The 24,462-nt window shown below is 43.6% G+C and overlaps 1 pseudogene; it reads left to right on the top strand.

Moving 5' to 3' along the window:
* The window catches only part of LOC139572488 (alkylglycerol monooxygenase-like), a 43,160-nt pseudogene extending 26,558 nt beyond the window's left edge, over nucleotides 1-16,602 (top strand).
* The last annotated feature ends 7,860 nt before the right edge of the window (nucleotides 16,603-24,462 follow it).

Raw genomic sequence — 24,462 nt, 5'->3', positions numbered from 1 at the left:
AATAGCTTTAAACTGTAAAATAATTCAGAGATAAAGCTACTTTGGCTGAAAGTTATCTCACTCTAGTCCCTATACTATCTGCTGTTAAGGGGAGCTCAAGTCAAACCTGTGTTTAATAAAAAATAATGAGATTTTATGAAATATTCCAAACAGAAGCAAGACCAATCGTTCTCCTTTAAAGTGACTCGTAGTATCATTTTTACAATCCCCAATCGTTAGGGGAATGAATGGAGTTGGAATCACTTCCATCTTTTACTACACTATTAGTGAAAACAGTCATAAAATCACAATTTTCTGTGGGATATAATTTATGATTTCTTTATAGACTTTTTTGATGTTGAGTAATTTATTGGCATGCGATTCCCAGACCTGATCTGGGAATAAGAAGTTTAAGTGAAGCGGCAAAACCTTTTTCATTCAAGATAAAACTCTGGCTGTTGCCAGACCACTCATTACATGGAAATAATGAATCTTTTAAAAATCATTTCCCAGACTGACTCTACGATTACTGGTAGACTTTAACATCAAAATGTCTGTAAAAGTCGCACCCAAAGAAAAATCAGATTCTTCTGAAATATGTGCCTTATGGCATGATCTGTAATGATTTTTTTTGTGTGTGTGTGTGTGTCTGCTTTATAGAGTGATTGAACAGCCATACGTGTTTGATTATGAATGACTGAGATATTGTTTTGGAATGCTTGTGCATGCATTCATTTGTATGTCTGGAAGGAAGTGTGTGCGTTCATATTAGCTAGTAGCTACTATTACAAGCATGCTTGTATGTATACGTGTGTGTGTGTACAGTGTGTGTTCAAGTGTACTGTATGTAAGAGCATTATCAACAGTGTCAACTGCTTTATAGTCTTGGCACCGCTCGCCATCCTAGTGTTGCTTTTACTTCAAATCTATAAATATTGTTCTTTCCATCTGGGAATTTGGCCACCTCATGATTTCCAACATTCTTAAAGCTTAGACCTAACTCATCAAATAAGAAAATGCTTTAGTCTTATAAATAAGGTGTCGAGACAGATACATTTAACCAAATTGCCAAAAAAGATCCCAGGAGTGCACGACCAGTTAAAACATAAATTGGCAAGAATCTCTATTACAATATTTTTTTAGTCCAGGACTAGGTTTAATCTATGTTTAATCTATGTCTATGGAAACCAGCCCAAATTGTAGCAGCTAGGCTATTACATTTTTGAAATCTTTTTTTTGTTTCATTTATGTACATTCTCTGTCTTTCAGGTGATCAGAGATATGGGACCTCTGGAGTGGGTCCTAAACACCCCCAGTCACCACAGAGTTCACCACGGTAAGAAAGAAAGCCTCTTCTTCTCTCTCAAACACACATATTCTTGCCATATTTGACGTGAGCTGATCAGTGCAGTATTGGCGAAAAAGGAAAATGATGCGTTGCATTTCATTGGCAGGGCGAAATTATTATTGCATTGATAAAAATGACAGGGGAACTCTGATAATATGGAACAGACTATTTGGTAAGTAAAGGTTCACAGGGTGATTGCTTATTGTAATATGGCATTGTCGGTATAACTACATTCTCTTACTTTGATTTATCAGGTACCTTTGCTCCAGACGGCGATAAAGTTGTCTACGGTCTCGTACACAAAACAAACACATTAGAAATCCTCCATATTCAGGTTAGTCCCAAGAGAAAATACAAAATACAAGATTATTTTCTTATTTGCTGTGATTTATTTTGTACAATGTAAGATATAAACTACTAGACTATAAATGTATATACAAGCTATCGAAGAGCAAATTGTCACAGTGTTTAGACTGAGCTGACACTGCATAAAAACAGTCTGATTGTCCCCGTATTACATCAGTGGAATCAAACCATTTGTAGAGCAGTTACTCTCAATCACTTTGTACGAGTAAATGTTACCACTGGAACAGCCATGCTGTAACCATAACATTATTACGCAACCTTAAACAAACCGCCCAGCAGAGGTGAAAGAATCCAATAAAATGAAATACTAGAAGTTGTGTTTGATTATTTTCACTGCCATTACCGCTGGCAACTTACTGCATGAGTAATCCCTTCCAAATGGAGGAACATTCTCGACACAGTATTAACTAACGCACAGATTAGCATTGACAACACTGAGTATGTAGTAATATCAGGGCTTTTATAGTAAAACTGCTTATGTAATATAATGTGACTGTAATGTGACGGTATATCTATTATGTTTTTTCTTTAGTTCAATTACTATAAATACTTGTGGAGGAGGTACAACAGATACAAGAAAATCTTCAATAAATTAGGCGTCCTCTGGAAAGGACCAAGTTGGAAACCTGGCAAACGCAAAGCTGGGGGATCACGCAGAGGTGCCCGAGGTACTGCCACATTCAAAAGGAAGACACGTTTTGTCATTAGAGGGGGAGAGAAAACGAGAGAGCGATAGTTAGAGAGGGTGTGTAAGCCGTGGGGAATCATGGAGAGAAAGAGAGTAGGAAGAGGGAGTTGAAGACAATGTTCTTGCATTTTTGGTGTATCTGCATTCCCAAAAGGGGCACATTTGACACTTTCATACTTCATTACCTATCATTATGATGCAAAGAAAAACACTATCCTTACTATGCAAATGACTCACAGTGTTCTCACTTGAAAGATTCACATTTTATACAGCCTTCACATGGAAACACCACACCAAATAAATCCTCGAGGCCTTTGTAGGGGGAACACAATAAGTTCATTTTCACTTTAAATAGTACGTCTGTGGGTGCCCTGCTCGGGATCAAAAGGGTGTGTGTGTGTGTGTGTGTGTGTGTGTGTGTGTGTGTGCTACTATAGTGCCCATCAGGAGCCCCGGCGGTTGGCTTTGAAAAAGCGCTGATGGTGGCACATATTTAGACCTTTCACACTTTAAAAAACTCCACCCCTCGACTTTATGATTAAATTGTCCCTAAACGCTTGCATGGTGATTCTAAACATGTGGAGGGTGCTGGAATTTGACTGAAATATCTTGAAAGGCTTGCCATTGTAGGCCTAGACGGGTATTTTCTAAGGAGAGCGAGAGAGAGAGAGTCAGAGTCGAATGTGTTGGCTTTTGAGGCTAAGCAGAGCTGTGGGCTGGAACACCTACAAGGGTAATGTGAAGGAAACGCACATGTGGCTAACTCACCCAAGACCTCTGGAAAACCCCTGCAAGAATCCTGTACCAATTCAACATCTAGTTCTCTACAATTTTGTGTTTTAAACCAAGTTTAAGGTACATACCTTATCTACATACAGTGTAGATGTTCTATATTGAATTGTTTCAAAGTATCTTATGATCTGCATATAGACAAGCCATGACAATATGGCCAGTTTAAAAAATCGCAGCATTCAGGAATTATGTTATATTGTCTTATCTTTTTGCTTAGCTGTATTATATTTCTGTTTTAATATTTCTGATTTATGTCATTGACAGGTTACTGGAGAAGAGCTGCCATACAATCCCAGTTGGCCTTCTGGCTCTGCAAGTCTATGTCTGCATACATGGTCTAATGTTGTTGTGTGTTTACCAGGATCTGTTTGAGTCAAGACTGGTATGTACTGTCAATCCCAAGAGTTACCAGTCATAGATAATTAACTGGGATTGAAAGCACATGGGCTCTATCTTATTTTAGCCATTTGAAATAATGTCATTTTCATTTTCTTCAAAGGAACGAAGTCACAAACATTCAGTTTATTTTATCTGATGACATGCTTCATGTGGTTGTTTTTCTACAGTATTTACACAGAACATAGTGACTCTGCTACCATTAAGTCAGAATGACTCACTGTCAATCCTTTTTAAAATAACCTTTTGTCTATTATTTTCCACTCTCAGAGCCAAAAGCCCCCTCCCCCCACTTTCAAAAAACCCAAGTCAGGTTTCCTCAGCAGTTATCTTTGGACTGCTTTTTTCCCCAGGCATAGTTTCGGTTAGCCAAAATGTGATGTCCCACCCAACACTTCAAACTGAGACAAAATGGCCTGTCTTCATGTGATTCCTACCTCCATGGTGTTCCCTTAGTTGTGGTCCTCCCTCCACATAGGCCCACAATCAAAGAGTTCCCCCCTCTTATTAGCCACCAGCACAGCAGCTGGTGGTCTAACAGTGAACAATAACACCTTAATTGCCAAGTCAACCACTTCCCAACCATTTCCCAACCTAAATAGCCTTCAGGATGCTGTAATCAGGATTTCCAGGGAAAATAACAAAGTTAGGACCTTGGCCTGACAATAAATCATGTGCATGTATGTATGTATACCTCCATGTTCACTAGGCACGTATTTACGGTGACTATTGATGATACGGTGTAGCGCAATTTATGGTCTTAGCCTTAATTTAAAGACATTAAAACGTTTCAAACAAATGAAGTTAGCCTTTAATTACATCATGGTTATAGCCCCGTGTAGCTCCAGTTTCTTTCAGGTTGGGTAATTTTACGATTAGGACAGACAGGTAAATTGACCAAGTCGAAACGCTAACTCCTCAACTCAGAATCCAACCAATCTCTTGTCCTGAAAATAATAATGGTAGTGATGATAACCATGATAATAACACGTTCATCTCCAGGTCTCTGGGGATATAGAAACAATAACATAATCCGTCCAGTGCTGGAGTCACTGAAGCACCAGCAGATGGTGAATTTCATCTGGGAGTTTTATTTTCACTCACTGTTATTGTTGAAATATGATATGGGACAAGATTTTAAAAAATCGCACTAAGCAGGCATGAAAATCCAATCATTTAAGTTGTGTCTAGGGTCCATTCCCCCAGGGTAGAGAGTCAAAGTAAAGATCATGTAACCTAACTGACCTGCTTTGACTCCTGGGTAACAGTACCAGTGGGTACAAGACAGTATAATAACCTAATACAATGTAATAAATCAATAAAATACAATTACCAAATAATACATTGCTGAATAGATTGGTAATTAGCTTACAATAACTGTGTAGTTACTGTATTACTGTCAATTTAGACCTCACCTTAAGCGTTACTGACTGTAGTGATGGTTAAGTTTACTGTGTGTCTTTGGAATACATATAATGGAAACGTTTTAGTATAGTTGATTCATAGCCTCTTATTTGCCCCAATTGAATACATACAGTAGCGCCCCGCCTATACTTTCCCACGTGTGGGTTAGGGGAATATAGGGTTTAACGATTATAGGGCCTGTACCATATAAACGTGAAGAAATACTACTTTATTCCTTCCTGTTGATATGTTGATGCCATATACAGTGGGGAGAACAAGTATTTGATACACTGCCGATTTTGCAGGTTTTCCTACTTACAAAGCATGTAGAGGTCTGTAATTTTTATCATAGGTACACTTCAACTATGAGAGACGGAATCTAAAACAAAAATCCAGAAAATCACATTGTATGATTTTTAAGTAATTAATTTGCATTTTATTGCATGACATAAGTATTTGTTTTTTGCCCCAGCACTACACATCTGATTCAAACAATCAAAGCTTGACAATAAGTTGGTTATTTGAATCAGCTGTGTAGTGCTAGGGGGAAAAAACAAAACGTGCACCCAGATGGGGGGGGGGCAGAACAGACCTTGGGAAACCCTGCCTTATCTATGGAAAAATAACACTGCTATTTTGAATGAACACGCGGATCATTCCACATCACCATTTCCTTGCCAAGGACTCTTCCCTGGCCCCAATAACAAGAGAGCAGTCCGACATCACAAGTTATCCTGCAACAGGGTTCTCAAATTAAGATCCTACATCTGTACTTGATGTTTATGTATTTTTCCCATAACTTTTTCTCAAGATAAGCATTATTTGTGTGTCTATGTTATAGATGCTATCCCAACTGACTGTTCTGATGACTGGCTACATTCACCGCAGTCTGACCTCCATTGGCTTCATCATTAACCAAAGGTACTGTACTGTCCCATATCACTGTTACTGTACTGTTATCCATCACTGTAAATAGCTTGGAATTAGCACACACAGATTGGTCCTCTTCAAGGTTATGTGATCCAACCCAATTTAAATCAAACAATTTAGAAAATTGACATGGGGGAAAAAAACTCCAATGATGACTGATCAGTAGATTCTCTCATATCTGTTGGATTTCAATGCCATGACTGAATTGACTTGAATCAATTGAGTTCCTTATTGGCGGTTGTTACGTTCTTTCCCTATGCAGGTCAACGGCATCCATGTTGGAGTTGCTGCGCTGTGTTCTGATGGTGATGCCGCTGCGATACGGCTACATGACGGCACCAGCACCACTGGCTGTGCCCATTGAGGTAGGAGACTGACCGTGCTGCTCCGACAAAACATTTTAGAACCCCCTTTTGGAGAATGATACAATATGCTACTCTAACATTTACAACACTAATTCTTCAAGAGGTGTGATAACTTGGTATCTTACTGTAATGTGAAGCTAGAGATAAAAGTAGGCATTTATCCACGCCATTTCATTGTCCCAAACATATTACTAGGAAATACAGACATACTGTACGTGACAATGAGACATAAACATACTTTCAGAGGTAACAATTAGTGTAATACAACCCTATTAACCAATCAATAAGAACGTTGTTCTTGACGATGACCGTGTGAAAGAGTGTCAGGAAATAGTGCACTTAGCAGTATGCCCTCCGGGCGATGGTAGGATGGGTGGGGCGTGGTGTGTGGGGAGTAGAGTGTGCGAGTTGTCTCTGATGATGAGCGGTGTCGACAGCCAGTCTTTAGGGGCCATTAGGCCTAGTTAGAGCATTGGCCCTTCCTGTAGCCAGCCATGCTCTGTGGATAAAGATGCACTGTGTTTAGCTGTGACAGATAGGCCATTACTGTAGCGTGTGTGTGAGTGTGTCCCTGTATCTGTCCATTGTGCCTCATTGTGTTTGTACGTGTGCGTTAGCGTGTGTGTGTGTGTGTGAGAGAGAGGGGGGACTACGTGTGTGTGTGCGTGTGTGTGAACCGTCCTTGGCTCTGGCCCCACATTTACCTGTGATGTATGACTCCAGATGTACGGCCCAATTGACCATAAAATTGCTGTGCGTTTCTGGCACTTGCGGTGGAGTTCTAGCTCGTGGCTGACCTCTCATTACTTGCCTCTCTCTCTCTTTCTCTCCTTTACTCCCTTGTTCCCTGCCATCCCAGGCAGTGCGACCTGCAACACTTCTGGAACCAATTAGTCTAGTCTGCCGCTAACCAAAGCTGGCTGATGAGATTCACACGTGAGCGCTGCGGCTGAATCGCTACTTTTATTGTGTGACTGCACATCTGCACACTCAGGTGTTCAAAAAGGAGACTGGAGTTTTTCCCAGGCACTTTTTTTTCAAGATGATAAAAACAAATAAAAAATGTTGTGAATTAATTACAAATGCATTCAACTTCAACTTGAAAAACGTGTTCATCGTGATTTATTCACTACATGCTACATGGCAGTATTTTCTCCATGACATCTTTGTTTAATATACTCTGTCTGTGAATGAGTCATTAGGCCCTATTCGATGTCTCAGTATTTCAGTTGGAGCGTAATAAATGTCACCTAAGCAAGTGGTGCCCATTGAAAAGCGTTATGATTTTCATGAAACGTTTCCTGACTTTGTACCTTGTTCCCCATTGCTACAAGTGAGGCAGCAAAGAAACCGAGGTACGGTAATGATATATTGTCCTGACATGTGAGGTGAACGGCCAACTCTTTGCTGCTGGCGGGTAGGCGTTTTGAAGTCGCGCAGATCAATTCATGCCGGGGACTCAAAGTGGAGGGAAGTTCACATTTCATTGTAGTCACTCATTCGATTCCACTATTAAAAAAGAACTACAAAAAATAGGTTGAGTTGAAGCACCCAAAGCCCACTGGCATGATATACAGCACCCTTAAAGCTCACTGTGGTATTTATAGTGGCTCTGGATATTTCCCTTGTAAAGCTGCAGGCTTGACCTGTAAACCAAGGCTGGGGTACCTCTCACCCTCCCTTCCCCACCCACATCCAATGTCTGAGTGGCACACATGGAGCCAGGCTGTATTAGGTAGAATGGAGGTGTGTGGGCGGGCGTAAAGTGTGTGTGTGTGTGTGTGTGTGTGTGTGTGTGTGTGTGTGTGTGTGTGTGTGTGTGTGTGTGTGTGTGTGTGTGTGTGTGTGTGTGTGTGTGTGTGTGTGTGTGTGTGTGTGTGTGTGTGTGTGTGTGTGAGAGAGAGAGAATATATATGTGTGTGTGTCCGTGTGCCTGCATGCTTGCGTGTATGTGCGTGTGTGTGCCAGTGCATGTACACTGTATGTGCATGTGTCTGTGTCTGTGTGTGGTTATGATTAGGGGCTGGGCGTTGAGACTTGGGAGGACTGGCCTGTAATGATGTAACATATGGTTTTTAGGCCCATGGTCTGTCTGCCTGAAGGCGTAAGGGAACGTGCTGTAGATCCCAGTTGTACTCTGTCCCACAGTCATTAAGGAGCTACTCTCCCAACAGGTTAACCCCCTGACTAGTGAAGTCATAGCAATTTAAGAGACATAATAAAAATACACCTGTCCTCCCGTGGACCGGTGTATTGGAAAAGACCGGTGTATTGGAAAAGACCAGTGTATTGGAAAAGGAACCTCTGAGCGGCTCTTCTCAGCCCTGCTGTGAGAATGATGACTCACTTTATATTCAAAATGAGTCACTCACTGCACAATCAATGAGAAAAGAGTTGTCTGTAGTCAGATTCAGTATCATGAGGAGGCTACTTTGCCAATGAGGGTCTGTTTGCAGTTGGCACTTTTCGCTGTGAGCAGGGCTCATATAACACTATATTACTGAATCCATAAGTTTGCCAGAAATCGTCATAACTTATTAATTCATCATTTTTGATCACTTCCTCTATTTTGTGTAACACTTATTTTGATTTTCTCAAACTTTTTGAGGGGGAAAAAATATTCCATTGAGTCAGAACAATATTATCAAGTTCACGTCAACACCAAAGCTCACCTCAGCTCAGCTCATGGCAGCTCTTATCTAGCCCAACACCTGACCCATCTACAAAAACAACATCTCCCATAAACCCAGAGTTCCACCCATTGTTGACACACCAACCCTGAATGAAAAGATAAGACAGCAATCAGTGAATATACACTGTTATCTGAGAGATCTGTTTCCACTAGCTCATTTTCAGGTGTGAGAGGTTAGCGTTAGCGCCCTTTGAGAGAGAATGCCTGGTAGCAGAAACACACTGAAACGCCTGAGGTTAAGGGATCATTTGGGGCTATGGAAAGTCTGAGAGAATGACATCATCTGAATGCTCCCAGGGATGGAAAGCAAATCTCCTCTTTGGCAAAAATTGAGGGATTTGAAAGAAGTGTGGGGTAATAGTGTTTTCTCCAAGTAAACAGTCCAAACTACCGCCTGTGTGAAATAGTATCAGTCAATGTCCTGGGGTTCACGTCACTCAACAGTAAGAACTGTTTATGTGTTGTCAAGGCTCACGCCATGGAAATCTAAATAGATTGCTTGTTTTTTGTGGTAATTCCTGAAAGCCATCTCAGAGTAGGAGTGCTGATCTAGGATCAGGCGCCCCAGCCATATGATATTATTAATTATGATCAGCACTCCTACTCGAAGACACTTTATGAATAATGGCTCTGACTTGATATCCTCAAAAACCAAAGCACACCATAATGGTTGTCTTGGGAGTTTAAATAATTAATTGTCCCTTAATCGTAGATTATTCATCAATGAAATACAAAACCATTACCAACAATATACAACATGACTAGATGGTAAATTTACAATCCAAGGAAACACTTATGTACTTATGGATTTACACACTCATATGCCATTTCTCCTTGAAATCCAGCTGTTGTCTCACTGGTCCAAATTCCATGTAATCAGATGTCATGCCGCAACAACAGCAACGCTCTCAAAACAAGTTCTGTATGTATTAGTCACAATATAATAAACTGAAGCCATAGATACAGACAGACACTGGGGATAGAAGTGTTTATTTCTAAGGCCTACACTCACCAACTTAATGATGGTGTTGGAGTTGTGCCTGGCCATGCAGTCATGAATGAACAGGGAGTACAGGAGGGGACTGAGCACACACCCATGAGGGGCCCCCGTGTTGAGGATCAGCGTGGCAGATGTGTTGTTACCTACCCTTACCACTGAAAATGTCAGTGAAGACACTTGCCAGTTGGTCAGCGCATGCTCGGAATACACGTCCTGGTAATCCGTCTGGCCCTGTGGCCTTGTGAATGTTGACCTGTCTAAAGGTCTTACTCACATCGGCTACGGAAAGCGTGATCACACTGTCATCCGGAACAGCTGATGCTCTCATGCATGCATCAGTGTTGCTTGTCTCGAAATGAGCTTAGAAGTAATTTATCTCGTCTGGTAGGCTCGTGTACCTAGGCAGCTCGCGGCTGTGCTTCCCTTTGTAGTTTTTAATAGTTTGCAAGCCCTGCCACATTCGACGAGCATCGGAGCCAGTGTAGTACGATTCAATCTTAGTCCTGTATTGAAGCTTTGCCTGTTTGATGGTTCGTCTGAGGGCATAGCAGGATTTCTTATAATCCTGCTCCTTGAAAGCGGCAGCTCTACCCTTTAGCTTCGCGCGGATGTTGCCTGTAATTCATGGCTTCTGATTAGGGTATGTACGTACAGTCACTGTGGGGACGACGTCATCGATGCACTTATTGATGAAGCCAGTGACTGATGTGGTGTACTCCTCAATGCCATCGGAGGAATCCCGGTACATATTCCCGTCTGTGCTAGCAAAACAGTCCTGTAGCTTAGCATCTGCATCATCTGACCACTTCTTTATTGACTGAGTCACTGGTGCTTCCTGTTTTAGTTTTTGCTTGTAAGCAGGAATCAGGAGGATAGATATATGGTCAGATTTGCCAAATGGAGAGCGAGGGAGAGCTTTGTACACATCTCTGTGTGTGGAGTAAAGGTGGTCTAGAGTTATTTTTCCTCTGGTTGCACATTTAACATGCTGGTAGAAATGAGGTAAAACGGGTTTAAGTTTCTGTGCATTAAAGTCCCCGGCCACTACTAGCCACTAGCCAGGATGTTTGAATGTGATCAGGCTCAAGGTTCCTACAGTACAATACGCTGACAGAGGATGAAAGGGAGGAGAAGACAGAGGTGGAGGTGGAGCGAAAGAAGGGAAGGAGGGAGGGAAGGGTAGTTATCTCTCTCTCTTACAAGCCCCTGGGGTTCCATCCATCTTCGCCCTTCTCTGTGGAATCCCATTGAACTGATTTACAGAACGTCTGCTGAGACTCTAGTTCTAGGGCTCTGGCATGGCCTGATTGCTCCATCAAAGCACTCCAGGCTTGATTTTGCAAGGCAGAAGTCTCCCCTTTTCTCCCTCTCTCTCCTTCTCGCTCCTTTGTTTTTTCACCCCTTGTTTCTGGACCCACTCCCGTCGCGCCGCGGCTGCCAACTTTCCGCCTGCGCTCTCTGTCTCCGGAGTGGGCCGCCTCACCGCTGGAGCCACCTAGAGCATTATGGGTATTAGTAAGATTGAGACTTTCATGGCTGAGGCTTACAGTGTGCATCCCAAATGACATCCTATTCCCTATAAAGTGTGCTACTTTTCACCAGAGCCCTATGGCCTTATGCTCAAAGTAGAGCACTATAAAGGAAACAGGGGGCCATTTGAGACATGGCCCTAAACTTCCATGGCCGAGGCTTTAGAATGTGCCAAGCCCATGGCTTCTGCAGTAATGACAGTGTAATAGTGTGTAGACACACACAGCCAGGAGGTCGGTGATGGTGAATTATCTTTCACTTTCGCTGACCCCAGAACAGTAGAAAGGTGAAAGGCCTCATGGACGGGATAGGTTTGTTGTGACCTTGGATCTGTCCTCTGACATCCTTGGAGAAAATAGTGTCCCTTTGTGACTTAATCAAGACTATTTTGCTGCATTACTACTGCACAAGCAGTGTGTGTTATGTGTGTGTCTGCACATGCGTGCGTACGTGCATGTGTGTGTGTCCGTTTATCTGTGTGTGTGTTGGCGAGTGTTTCCCATGGCTCTCGTACAGTTGTTAAGCCCCAGACAGAGTAGCCTCTCTGGAGAGACATTAACCTGCTCAGCATCTCTCTGTTGACTGGGTTCAAAGACAGGAGTCAAGTGTGTCTGCTTATAGTGAAGAGGGAGGAACTAGACCCAGCAGGAGGAGCGACGTGTGTGTTTTTGCTACATACATACACTACCGTTCAAAAGTTTGGGGTCACTTAGAAATGTCCTTGTTTTTGAAAGAAAAGCACATTTTTTTGTCCATTAAACTAGCATCAAATTGATCAGAAATACAGTGTAGCCATTGTTAATATTGTAAATGACTATTGTAGCTGGAAACGGCTGATTTTTAATAGAATATCTACATAGGTGTACAGAGGCCCATTATCAGCAACCATCACTCCTGTGTTCCAATGGCATGTTGTATTAGGTAATCCAAGTTTATCATTTTAAAAGGCTAATTGATCATTAGAAAACCCTTTTGCCATTATGTTAGCACAGCTGAAAACTGTTGTACTAATTAAAGAAGTAATAAAACTGGCCATCGTTAGACTCGTTGAATATCTGGAGCATCAGCATTTGTGGGTTCAATTACAGGTTCAAAAGGGCCAGAAACAAAGAGCTTTCTTCTGAAACTCGTCAGTCTATTCTTGTTCTGAGAAATGAAGGCTATTCCATGCAAGAAATTGCCAAGAAACTGAAGATCTCGTACAATGCTGTGTACAACTCCCTTCACAGAACAGCGCAAACTGGCTCTAACCAGAATAGAAAGATGATTGGGAGGCCCCGGTGCACAACTGAGCAAGAGGACAAGTACTTTAGAGTGCCTCACAAGTCCTCAACTGGCAGCTTCATTAAATAGTACCAGCAAAACACCAGTCTCAACGTCAACAGTGAAGTGGTGACTCCGGGTTGCTGGCCTCCTAGGCAGAGTTGCAAAGAAAAAGCAATATCTCAGACTGGCCAATAAAAAGAAAAGATTAAGATGAGCAAAATAACAACACAGACACTGGACAGTATCCCGGAGTCGCCTCTTCACTGTTGACGTTGAGACTGGTGTAGGCTGTCTCGTCGTTGTTGGTAATCAAGCCTACTACTGTGGTGTTGTCTGCAAACTTGGTGATTGAGTTGGAGGTGTGCTTGGCTATACAGTCATGGGTGAACAGGGAGTACAGGAGGGGACTGAGCACGCACCCTTGTGGGTCCCCAGTGTTGAGGATCAGCAAAGTGGAGATGTTGTTTCCTACCTTCACCACCCGGAAGCAGCCCGTCAGTAAGTCCAGGACCCAATTGCACAGGGCGGGTTTGAGACCCATGGCCTCAAGCTCTGACATGCACTGTCAACTGTGGGACCTTATATAGACAGGTGTGTACCTTTCCAAATCATGTCCAATCAATTTAATTTGCCACAGGTGGACTCCAATCAAGTTGTAGAAACTTCCCAAGGAGGATCAATGGAAACAGGATGCACCTGAGCTGAATTTTGAGTCTCATAGCAAAAGGTCAGAATACTTATGAAAATAAAGTATTTCTGTTTTATATATTTAATAATTAATTTAATTAATTTGCTTTGTCATTATCGGGTATTGTGTGTAGATTGATCAGGAAAAAAAATATTTTTATCAATTTTAGAATAAGGCTGTAACGTAATTTTGGGGGCGATAAGTCAAGGGGCCTGAATACTTTCCAAATGCACTGTATGCATGCATGCATACATACCCACACATGCGTGTGTGTGCGCTCATGTGTGTATCCCTGCCTCCGATTGAGGGAGTATGTGTTTGTGTGTGTCTAAGAATCTCTTAGCCCTGTTGTGCAGATGTTTGAGTATTGCATCTCTCTCTCTCTCCTAATGTGGACTGTAGGCAGGCAGGCTAGCCATATGGACGAGAGGGGAGCTCTGGAAACATCCCATTACAAGTCATATATCACACTCCTGACAGCACCCATTCTGCGCTGTTTTCATTTCAATCATGAGTGCAGCTGCATGGGAGAACTCAGGGCTCCACCATGTTAACCCCCTACTGCCCAGGACAGCCACAGGTACCCCAACGTAGGGAGGTGGGGAGTCAAAGGTATAAGAAGAAAGGCTATCCTCTCACCTGGTGGCAGCTTTCTTGACTATTCAATATCTCACTTTATTTATCACATGATGGCAGAATAGTCAATGCAGTCTCGACGATACTGTAGAAGTGTATCCTCCTTGCTCAGAAAGGTAGAACAGTATGTTCCATGTCTTGATTTGGACACACGATAATGGAAACTACTCAAACATAAAGATCTACCACATGCATTTCTATTTGTCCTGCTCTGAGCCCATTTGTTTGACTCATATTGGTCCTCTAATGAACTACCCTCTCTTGAAATGAAAACAAAGTGAGTGAGAGTGGATTTGTTGAGATTCCTACTTGGTGAACCAGTGTTCTCTGCTCATATTGCCTATTTACAGACGATCAAACCCCCGCTTCCGCATGTAATCTATCCCACGTGCATTATTTTCCCAGAGAAGTCTATTAAAATGTAGCGTAGTACGGCCAACAGAGATGGGAGCAGAACCAATACAGTACCCCCGGTCGAGCCAACATACAGCCCTGCCTTTTATGTGATTTGTTGGGTACTCCTGAGGCCTTGCTTCACTTTCGATCCCAATCCATCTCCGGATGGGTACAGCTCACATCACAACTTCATGTCTCTGTAAAGTGCTGCAGTGTAAAAACGTATGTCCACCCTAGACGTTGTGACTTTGGTCTCAGGCCCAGGTTGCCTCCCTCTCCTTCTTTTCTCTTTTCTTCAGCCGCCCTCCTTCCTTCCTTCCCTCCCTCCCTCCCTCCATCCTCTCCTTCCCTCAGTGGGGAACCTGTTGCCGGGACAGGTAGGGAGGGGCGGAAAAGCAGGGGGACATTCCAGGCCCTGTTGTGCTCTCTCACTCCCTCCCACTCTCCCTCCCTCTCGGAGGAAAACAGCTGTGGCGTCCAGAGGAAACGCTGCCTTTTTTTCCCATCAGGCCGTTGCCTGTGATGGACAGGGGCCTGGTTTGGCTTGCGCTGCGAGGTAGGATGCAGTTTATGGGCCAGAACACAGAGGGAAAGGGGGTCGGGGGAGGAGGGACAGGCGCCACAGGACAGCTTTTGGCCGAATTTTCTGGCATATTCCCCCGTGGCTTCCGACTTCTTGACCCCAACATGAGAGCATCATGGGAGATGACTTTGCCCTACTCCTTAACCTTTGCCAGTCCTTATATGTCCCGTGCTAATATGTCTGGCTCGCAGTCTTTCTGTGTTTTCTTTCAATCAGGTATTAAGTAAAAGTTGATGCTGTGTTATTTCCTTTATCAATTGTGGGTCGGATATAATATCTATCCTTCCTTACTATCCTATGTATCTAGCTCTGTCAATCTGACCATCAATCATGTCCAGTGCACACGTATAAATACATACAATGGTACACCAAAAATGAGGGTAAGCGAATGAAGCAAATCAAATCTACTTCGAAGCAATCCAGAGTATTTTGGAAACATACATAAAAAATGTAACGTTTGCTTGGGGTAAGTGCTCAAGAACAGCATCTAGTCACAACAAGATGTAGGTGTAAAATGAGTCAGTCAGTACTCACAGACACCTAATAAAGTAAAGAGCACATTGGCCTAACGCCTCTCTCTCCTCTCTCTCTCTCTCTTTAGGCCTTTGTCTCCATCTCCCTGCTGTACTGGGGCATGCAGACATTCAGCCAATTGATTGCAGTCAAGAAGAAGACTACATGAGATTGTCAGTTCCCATTGGCTTACTGTACCTGGCTTCACCAAATGTTTGAAGGACTTTAGCCATGACTTTAGGTAGCCACACTTTACCATATATTAACCAACTTACAAGCTTCTATGAATCAAAGATGATATATAATGAGCATATCTTGCCTCGTAACAATATTTGTTAGTGTTTTTAATCGGACAAGCATATTATGTATGAATGGCCATAGGCACTATACCTATGGCCATGCATAGTGTTTCTACGCTTTATCTTATGGGAAGGTAGCTTTTCTGATTTTGTTCAAATTGTACTGTTATATGCTGCTATTGATTGACTGATTGATTACAATCAATACAATTACATTCCAGTTTAGTGAGCCATTGAGAATATTATGAATGACTTTTAAAACTTTACCTGTACAACAAATACCTCCTAAAACTGCAGGATAACTTTTCCTCTGATCCCTTTTTTCATGAAATATCATACTTCTTAACTCTATATTTTTCAGTTCCATTTATTTTTTATTTTACCCCCCTTTTTCTCCCCAATTTCGTGGTATCCAATTGTTAGTAGTTACTATCTTGTCTCATCGCTACAACTCCCGTACGGGCTCGGGAGAGACGAAGGTCGAAAGTCATGCGTCCTCCGAAGCACAACCCAACCAAGCCGCACTGCTTCTTAACACAGCGCGCATCCAACCCGGAAGCCAGCCGCACCAATGTGTCGGAGGAAACACCGTGCACCTGGCCCCCTCGGTTAGCGTGCACTGCGCCCGGCCCGCCACAGGAGTCACTGGTGCGCGATGAGACAAGGATATCCCTACCGGCCAAACCCTCCCTAACCCGGACGACGCTAGGCCAATGTGCGTCGCCCCACAGACCGGCCGGCTGCGACAGAGCCTGGGCGCGAACCCAGAGTCTCTGGTGCCCTAGACCACTGCGCCACCCGGGAGGCCTTCAGTTCCATTTTTGACTAAAAAGTTTTCTGTTACCTGTTTCACTCATCAATTTCAGAAATAAACGCTGTATTAGATATTCATGTATTTTATATAACTAAAACTGTGATTAATTCGTATTAGGGTATATGAATAAGTAACACTACAGTAGAAGCCTTCTCTACTTCACTACCATGGGCTGGAAAATAGTTTCAGGATTCTGCACCAGGTGGCACTATTGTTGCCTTAAGACGTCATTCATTTTATAGATAAGGTTTTGCCCCTAGATTCTGATCTTGGGTGAGTTTTGTATTTTCCCAAATAATAGTTAAGGTAAGGATTGGAGAAGGAAGATCTGTACCTGGGGTTGCCTAATACAGGTAACTGACAAAATAATAGAAACGCTTGAGTAAACTAGGGATTCAAAGTATATTGAAAACAGGTGCTTCCACACAGGTGTGGTTCCTGAGTTAATTAAGCAATTAACATCCCATCATGCTTAGGATCATGTATAAAAATGCTGGGCTGACCATTATTTTGGCTTCCATGGCTATGCCCCCATGGGATGACAATGCCCCCATCCACAGGGCAAGAGTGGTCACTGGAGCGGTTCTGGGGTGACACCAGAGACAGAGTTTTCCACCATCATCAACAAAACACCAAATTATGGAATTTCTCATGGAAGAATGGTGTCACATCCCTCCAACAGAGTTCCAGAATATATGCCAAGGTGCATTGAAGCTGTTCTGGCTTGTGGTGGCCCAATGCCCTATTAAGACACTTCATGTTGGTGTTTCCTTTATTTTGGTAGTTACCTGTACATCACACCGTGGGCAGCTGGCCTGGTCATAGAATAAAACAAACAAAAACAGTGTAGGTGGCCTACCCAATAGAAGCCTAGTTGAACTGCAGAAACGTGAGTAGACTCGTGGGCCTACAGTACATATCTCTGGTGCCTGTTATTCAATGTCCAATGAGCTGTTCACTTACTTACCGTCGGGCAGACGGTATCGGAGTATGAGGTCTGATACCCACAGGCTCAGAGACAGTTTCTATCTTCAAGCAATCAGACTGCTGAACACTTGAACTGGACTGGCCACCTGCTCTGATTCTCCTCACCTTAGCACACGTACACCCACACAGACATACACTTTTGTGTACGAAACAGTAAGAAAACACCTGCTCTTTCCATGGCATAGACTGACCAGGTCAATCCAGGTGAAAGCTATGATCCCTTATTGATGAACAGGGCTCCGGGCAGCCGAGCGGAAATGGAGGAAAACTCGCCTCCCTGCGGACCTGGCATCCTTTCACTCCATCCTCTCTACATTTTCCTCTTCTGTCTCTGCTGCTAAAGCCACTTTCTACCACTCTAAATTCCAAGCATCTGCCTCTAACCCTAGGAAGCTCTTTGCCACCTTCTCCTCCCTCCTGAATCCTCCTCCCCCTCCCCCCCCCTCCTCCCTCTCTGCAGATGACTTCGTCAACCATTTTGAAAAGAAGGTCGACGACATCCGATCCTCGTTTGCTAAGTCAAACGACACCGCTGGTTCTGCTCACACTGCCCTACCCTGTGCTCTGACCTCTTTCTCCCCTCTCTCTCCAGATGAAATCTCGCGTCTTGTGACGGCCGGCCGCCCAACAACCTGCCCGCTTGACCCTATCCCCTCCTCTCTTCTCCAGACCATTTCCGGAGACCTTCTCCCTTACCTCACCTCGCTCATCAACTCATCCCTGACCGCTGGCTACGTCCCTTCCGTCTTCAAGAGAGCGAGAGTTGCACCCCTTCTGAAAAAACCTACACTCGATCCCTCCGATGTTAACAACTACAGACCAGTATCCCTTCTTTCTTTTCTCTCCAAAACTCTTGAACGTGCCGTCCTTGGCCAGCTCTCCCGCTATCTCTCTCAGAATGACCTTCTTGATCCAAATCAGTCAGGTTTCAAGACTAGTCATTCAACTGAGACTGCTCTTCTCTGTATCACGGAGGCGCTCCGCACTGCTAAAGCTAACTCTCTCTCCTCTGCTCTCATCCTTCTAGACCTATCGGCTGCCTTCGATACTGTGAACCATCAGATCCTCCTCTCCACCCTCTCCGAGTTGGGCATCTCCGGCGCGGCCCACGCTTGGATTGCGTCCTACCTGACAGGTCGCTCCTACCAGGTGGCGTGGCGAGAATCTGTCTCCTCACCACGTGCTCTCACCACTGGTGTCCCCCAGGGCTCTGTTCTAGGCCCTCTCCTATTCTCGCTATACACCAAGTCACTTGGCTCTGTCATAACCTCACATGGTCTCTCCTATCATTGCTATGCAGACGACACACAACTAATCTTCTCCTTTCCCCCTTCTGATGACCAGGTGGCGAATCGCATCTCTGCATGTCTGGCAGACATATCAGTGTGGATGACGGATCACCACCTCAAGCTGAACCTCGGCAAGACGGAGCTGCTCTTCCTCCCGGGGAAGGACTGCCCGTTCCATGATCTCGCCATCACGGTTGACAACTCCATTGTGTCCTCCTCCCAGAGCGCTAAGAACCTTGGCGTGATCCTGGACAACACCCTGTCGTTCTCAACTAACATCAAGGCGGTGGCCCGTTCCTGTAGGTTCATGCTCTACAACATCCGCAGAGTACGACCCTGCCTCACACAGGAAGCGGCGCAGGTCCTAATCCAGGCACTTGTCATCTCCCGTCTGGATTACTGCAACTCGCTGTTGGCTGGGCTCCCTGCCTGTGCCATTAAACCCCTACAACTCATCCAGAACGCCGCAGCCCGTCTGGTGTTCAACCTTCCCAAGTTCTCTCACGTCACCCCGCTCCTCCGCTCTCTCCACTGGCTTCCAGTTGAAGCTCGCATCCGCTACAAGACCATGGTGCTTGCCTACGGAGCTGTGAGGGGAACGGCACCTCAGTACCTCCAGGCTCTGATCAGGCCCTACACCCAAACAAGGGCACTGCGTTCATCCACCTCTGGCCTGCTCGCCTCCCTACCACTGAGGAAGTACAGTTCCCGCTCAGCCCAGTCAAAACTGTTCGCTGCTCTGGCCCCCCAATGGTGGAACAAACTCCCTCACGACGCCAGGACAGCGGAGTCAATCACCACCTTCCGGAGACACCTGAAACCCCACCTCTTTAAGGAATACCTAGGATAGGATAAAGTAATCCTTCTCACCCCCCCCCCCCCCCCCTTAAAAGATTTAGATGCACTATTGTAAAGTGGCTGTTCCACTGGATGTCATAAGGTGAATGCACCAATTTGTAAGTCGCTCTGGATAAGAGCGTCTGCTAAATGACTTAAATGTAAAATGTAAATGATGTCACTAAATCCACTTCAATCAGTGTAGATGAAGGGGAGGAAACAGGTTCAAGAAAGATCTTTAAGCCTTGAGACAATTGACACCTGGATTGTGTATGTGTGCCATTCAGAGGGTGAATGGGCAAGAAGTGCCTTTGAACAGGGTATGGTAGTAGGTGCCAAGAACTGCAACGCTGCTGGCGTTTTTCGCGCTCAACAGTTTCCCGTACGTATCAAGAATGGTCCACCACCCAAAGGATATCCAGCCAACTTGACACAACTGTGGGAAGCATTGAAGACATCATGATTCCGCATCCCTGTTGAACGCTTTTGACACCTTGTGGGGTGGAGGAGGGGTGGGGGGGGGGCAATTCAATATTGCGAAGGTGTTCCCAATGTTTGGTATACTCAGTGTACACACATCCACAAAGACACACACATATACATTCATGCTATACACACATCACAACCGCTACTACCAGACTCTTACTATGACTGCTAAATACTGCACAATTTAAACACTTTCCCCCCAATCCCCCCTTCCCTGAAACACGTGTAAATATTGGACTATACATTGTGCCTTCCTGTATTATACTTATGCTAAAATGTTTATTCAATTCTACTGAGCCATTTACTTTATGTACGTGTTCTTATACTATATTGTTTCTTATTGTTGCGTTGTTGTGTTCGTATCCCGTACACACGACTAATCAAATTTGAAACAATGTCTCTGCAGACATGATCATGGTTGGTATAGAAGTGTATCAGAGTCACTAGCTGAGCCCTGGTCTTCTGATGCTACTGTTTGTTCTGTTGTTGTTGTGTGAAAACACTGTGAATTATTCAGAAACAAACAGGAGAGTCAGATGGCTTCTGTCTCACATATTCCCTCAGCACTGTTTGATATTGCACTGTCGCTTTCCAAAATGCCAGTATGTTACACAGCATATGCCAAATAAAGCTACATGAAAGATGTGTTCCATTCAGTCAGTAGCATTTACTGCAGGTTGTTTTGGTGTAGGAAAGGATATCACATGCACTGTTATTTGGCGATACACAGTTAACAGGATTTTGCCTCTTACCTGTAAGGTAGGCTTCGACCAAGATGTACTGTTATGGAGTGTAGGCGAGCCTGCTCCTTTTTACGTCCAAGGACTTTATTTGTTATGCAAATGTTGACCCTGTGTTTTGCTTGATCATGTCACATGACCTGGATTTTAACCTTTATTTGAAGCCTTTTCCAGAAATGATAATTACACAAAAAATTTAAGCAATTGTCATAGGATGGTGCTGGACCATCTGATCCAGGTCATGTGACAGAGGTAAACTGGCTCTGGCAGCCAAAACAGCCAAAAACGACATCTAAATGTGAATTGATTCTCATTGTGATACAGTTATAGAAACATAAAGCCCTTTACTCTCATTGCAAATCAAAATCATTTCACAAATGCAAATTATACAGTCACTGTATACGTTTAACTCTGTTTTAACAGTATTTGTCAGTTACAAAACTTTTCTGACGTCCTTCCATTACACACAGGTGTTCGGAGATTCTAGATATCTCATAAGAATAGCTGGTCGTCTCTGCTTTCGTAAACGAGAGCTGTAACATGGACATATGGCCGTGTGGGGACCCTAACCATATAAAAGTGTGTAATAATTTAACATTTAGCTTATTGAAAATTATATCTTGCCGATATGAAAGTATCAGCGTTTCGACAGAGCATTTGGGCAGCGTCAGACCCCCTCCCCCCAGCATATAGGTACTCGAAACATCCATGTAGTCATGGATGGACCCGAGCTCACCCACTGGGGAGCAAGGCCCATTCAATCAGATTGAGCAACAACAAAAAAATACATTATTATATATTTTTTAATGCTCTACTTGTCAGTGTTCCAAATGGGACATTATTTTTCGTATTTACCTAAACATGCAGGTTAGGGTAAGGGACGTGGTTAAGGATAGGGTTTAGAGTAAGGTCATCCCAAGGATCTCTCTTAGCATCTACCGTTTGAAAACATTTTACCCACAATGCATTTAGCCTTGGAACATGCCATTAGCCTAATGTTCCCCAATTACCATATTCCCCCAAAGCCGGCTTGCCTGTCACATTCTCTGACCGGGAAACATGAAGGACCTCTCTCTATAATTATGTGGAAAAACAATTAAGCATTAACATTCCTTTAGCTTAACTATGAGCGTTTTAATTGATAAACATGATCCCTTTTGGTAGCAACATTAAATCATAAAATGCATGAACAGGAAGGGTAACCTATTTGTACCGGGGGACGTGCAGAATGTTGTTTGGCAACAATCTTATTGCCGGCGTTCTGACCATAAACATACGTTTCTTCTCTTTTCACAGGGGATCAACAATATGCAACTTCGGGAAAATATCGGACAGTAAGTAGGCCTACATTTTTCCTCACAGGTCGTAATGCTTGGCTGCCATAATCAGGGCATTGTAGGGCTGGATATGGCTCGACAACGTACCTCAATCCAGGGATGGAAGATGTCGCTGTCTTGCTACTTATCCCAGTTGACAAATTTAGATGATTTAAATACTGCTAGTTTTTAATTAATGCTAGGTAGCAGAAGCCACAGCAGCCATTTTGGAATGGCATGTAGAACGTTGTGTTAACGTTGTGTTAAACAACAAAGGATAGTCAGCAAATCAGGCAGCAGAAATGTAATCATCCGAGATATCAAAAGGACTGAACATCCATGATATCAAAATGATAATTTTAAGGTTATATGGTGTTTTGTTTAAATGTCCTTTTTTTTTTTACAAACATTGGAGTAAAAGAAGCTTATATTTTGGGTTCTGATGGGGTACAATTATTGAACTAAACTCTTGAGGCATTTCTAAGTTATATTCTTCAAGAATCAGTTGGTACATACAGTGGGGAGAACAAGTATTTGATACACTGCCGATTTTGCAGGTTTTCCTACTTACAAAGCATGTAGAGGTCTGTAATTTTTATCATAGGTACACTTCAACTATGAGAGACGGAATCTAAAACAAAAATCCAGAAAATCACATTGTATGATTTTTAAGTAATTAATTTGCATTTTATTGCATGACATAAGTATTTGATACATCAGAAAAGCAGAAGTTAATATTTGGTACAGAAACCTTTGTTTGCAATTACAGAGATCATACGTTTCCTGTAGTTCTTGACTAGGTTTGCACACACTGCAGCAGGGATTTTGGCCCACTCCTCCCTACAGATCTTCTCCAGATCCTTCAGGTTTCGGGGCTGTCGCTGGGCAATACGGACTTTCAGCTCCCTCCAAAGATTTTCTATTGGGTTCAGGTCTGGAGACTGGCTAGGCCACTCCAGGACCTTGAGATGCTTCTTACGGAGCCACTCCTTAGTTGCCATGGCTGTGTGCTTCGTGTCGTTGTCATGCTGGAAGACCCAGCCACGACCCATCTTCAATGCTCTTACTGAGGGAAGGAGGTTGTTGGCCAAGATCTCGCGATACATGGCCCCATCCATCCTCCCCTCAATACGGTGCAGTCGTCCTGTCCCCTTTGCAGAAAAGCATCCCCAAAGAATGATGTTTCCACCTCCATGCTTCACGGTTGGGATGGTGTTCTTGGGGTTGTACTCATACTTCTTCTTCCTCCAAACACGGCGAGTGGAGTTAGACCAAAAAGCTCTATTTTTGTCTCATCAGACCACATGACCTTCTCCCATTCCTCCTCTGGATCATCCAGATGGTAATTGGCAAACTTCAGACAGGCCTGGACATGCACTGGCTTAAGCAGGGGGACCTTGCGTGCGCTGCAGGATTTTAATCCATGACGGCGTAGTGTGTTACTAATGGTTTTCTTTGAGACTGTGGTCCCAGCTCTCTTCAGGTCATTGACCAGGTCCTGCCGTGTAGTTCTGGGCTGATCCCTCACCTTCCTCATGATCATTGATGCCCCACGAGGTGAAATCTTGCATGGAGCCCCAGACCGAGGGTGATTGACCGTCATCTTGAACTTCTTCCATTTTCTAATAATTGCGCCAACAGTTGTTTCCTTCTCACCAAGCTGCTTGCCTATTGTCCTGTAGCCCATCCCAGCCTTGTGCAGGTCTACAATTTTATCCCTGATGTCCTTACACAGCTCTCTGGTCTTGGCCATTGTGGAGAGGTTGGAATCTGTTTGATTGTGTGTGGACAGGTGTCTTTTATACAGGTAACGAGTTCAAACAGGTGCAGTTAATACAGGTAATGAGTGGAGAACAGGAGGGCTTCTTAAAGAAAAACTAACAGGTCTGTGAGAGCCGGAATTCTTACTGGTTGGTAGGTGATCAAATACTTATGTCATGCAATAAAATGCAAATTAATTATTTAAAAATCATACAATGTGATTTTCTGGATTTTTGTTTTAGATTCCGTCTCTCATAGTTGAAGTGTACCTATGATAAAAATTACAGACCTCTACATGCTTTGTAAGTAGGAAAACCTGCAAAATCGGCAGTGTATCAAATACTTGTTCTCCCCACTGTAT

The sequence above is a fragment of the Salvelinus alpinus genome, chromosome 4 (genome assembly GCF_045679555.1).
Source record: "Salvelinus alpinus chromosome 4, SLU_Salpinus.1, whole genome shotgun sequence".
Classification (NCBI taxonomy): domain Eukaryota; kingdom Metazoa; phylum Chordata; class Actinopteri; order Salmoniformes; family Salmonidae; genus Salvelinus; species Salvelinus alpinus.
The sequence above is the reverse complement of the archived record's forward strand: the minus strand, read 5'-3'. Positions and strand labels throughout refer to the sequence as shown.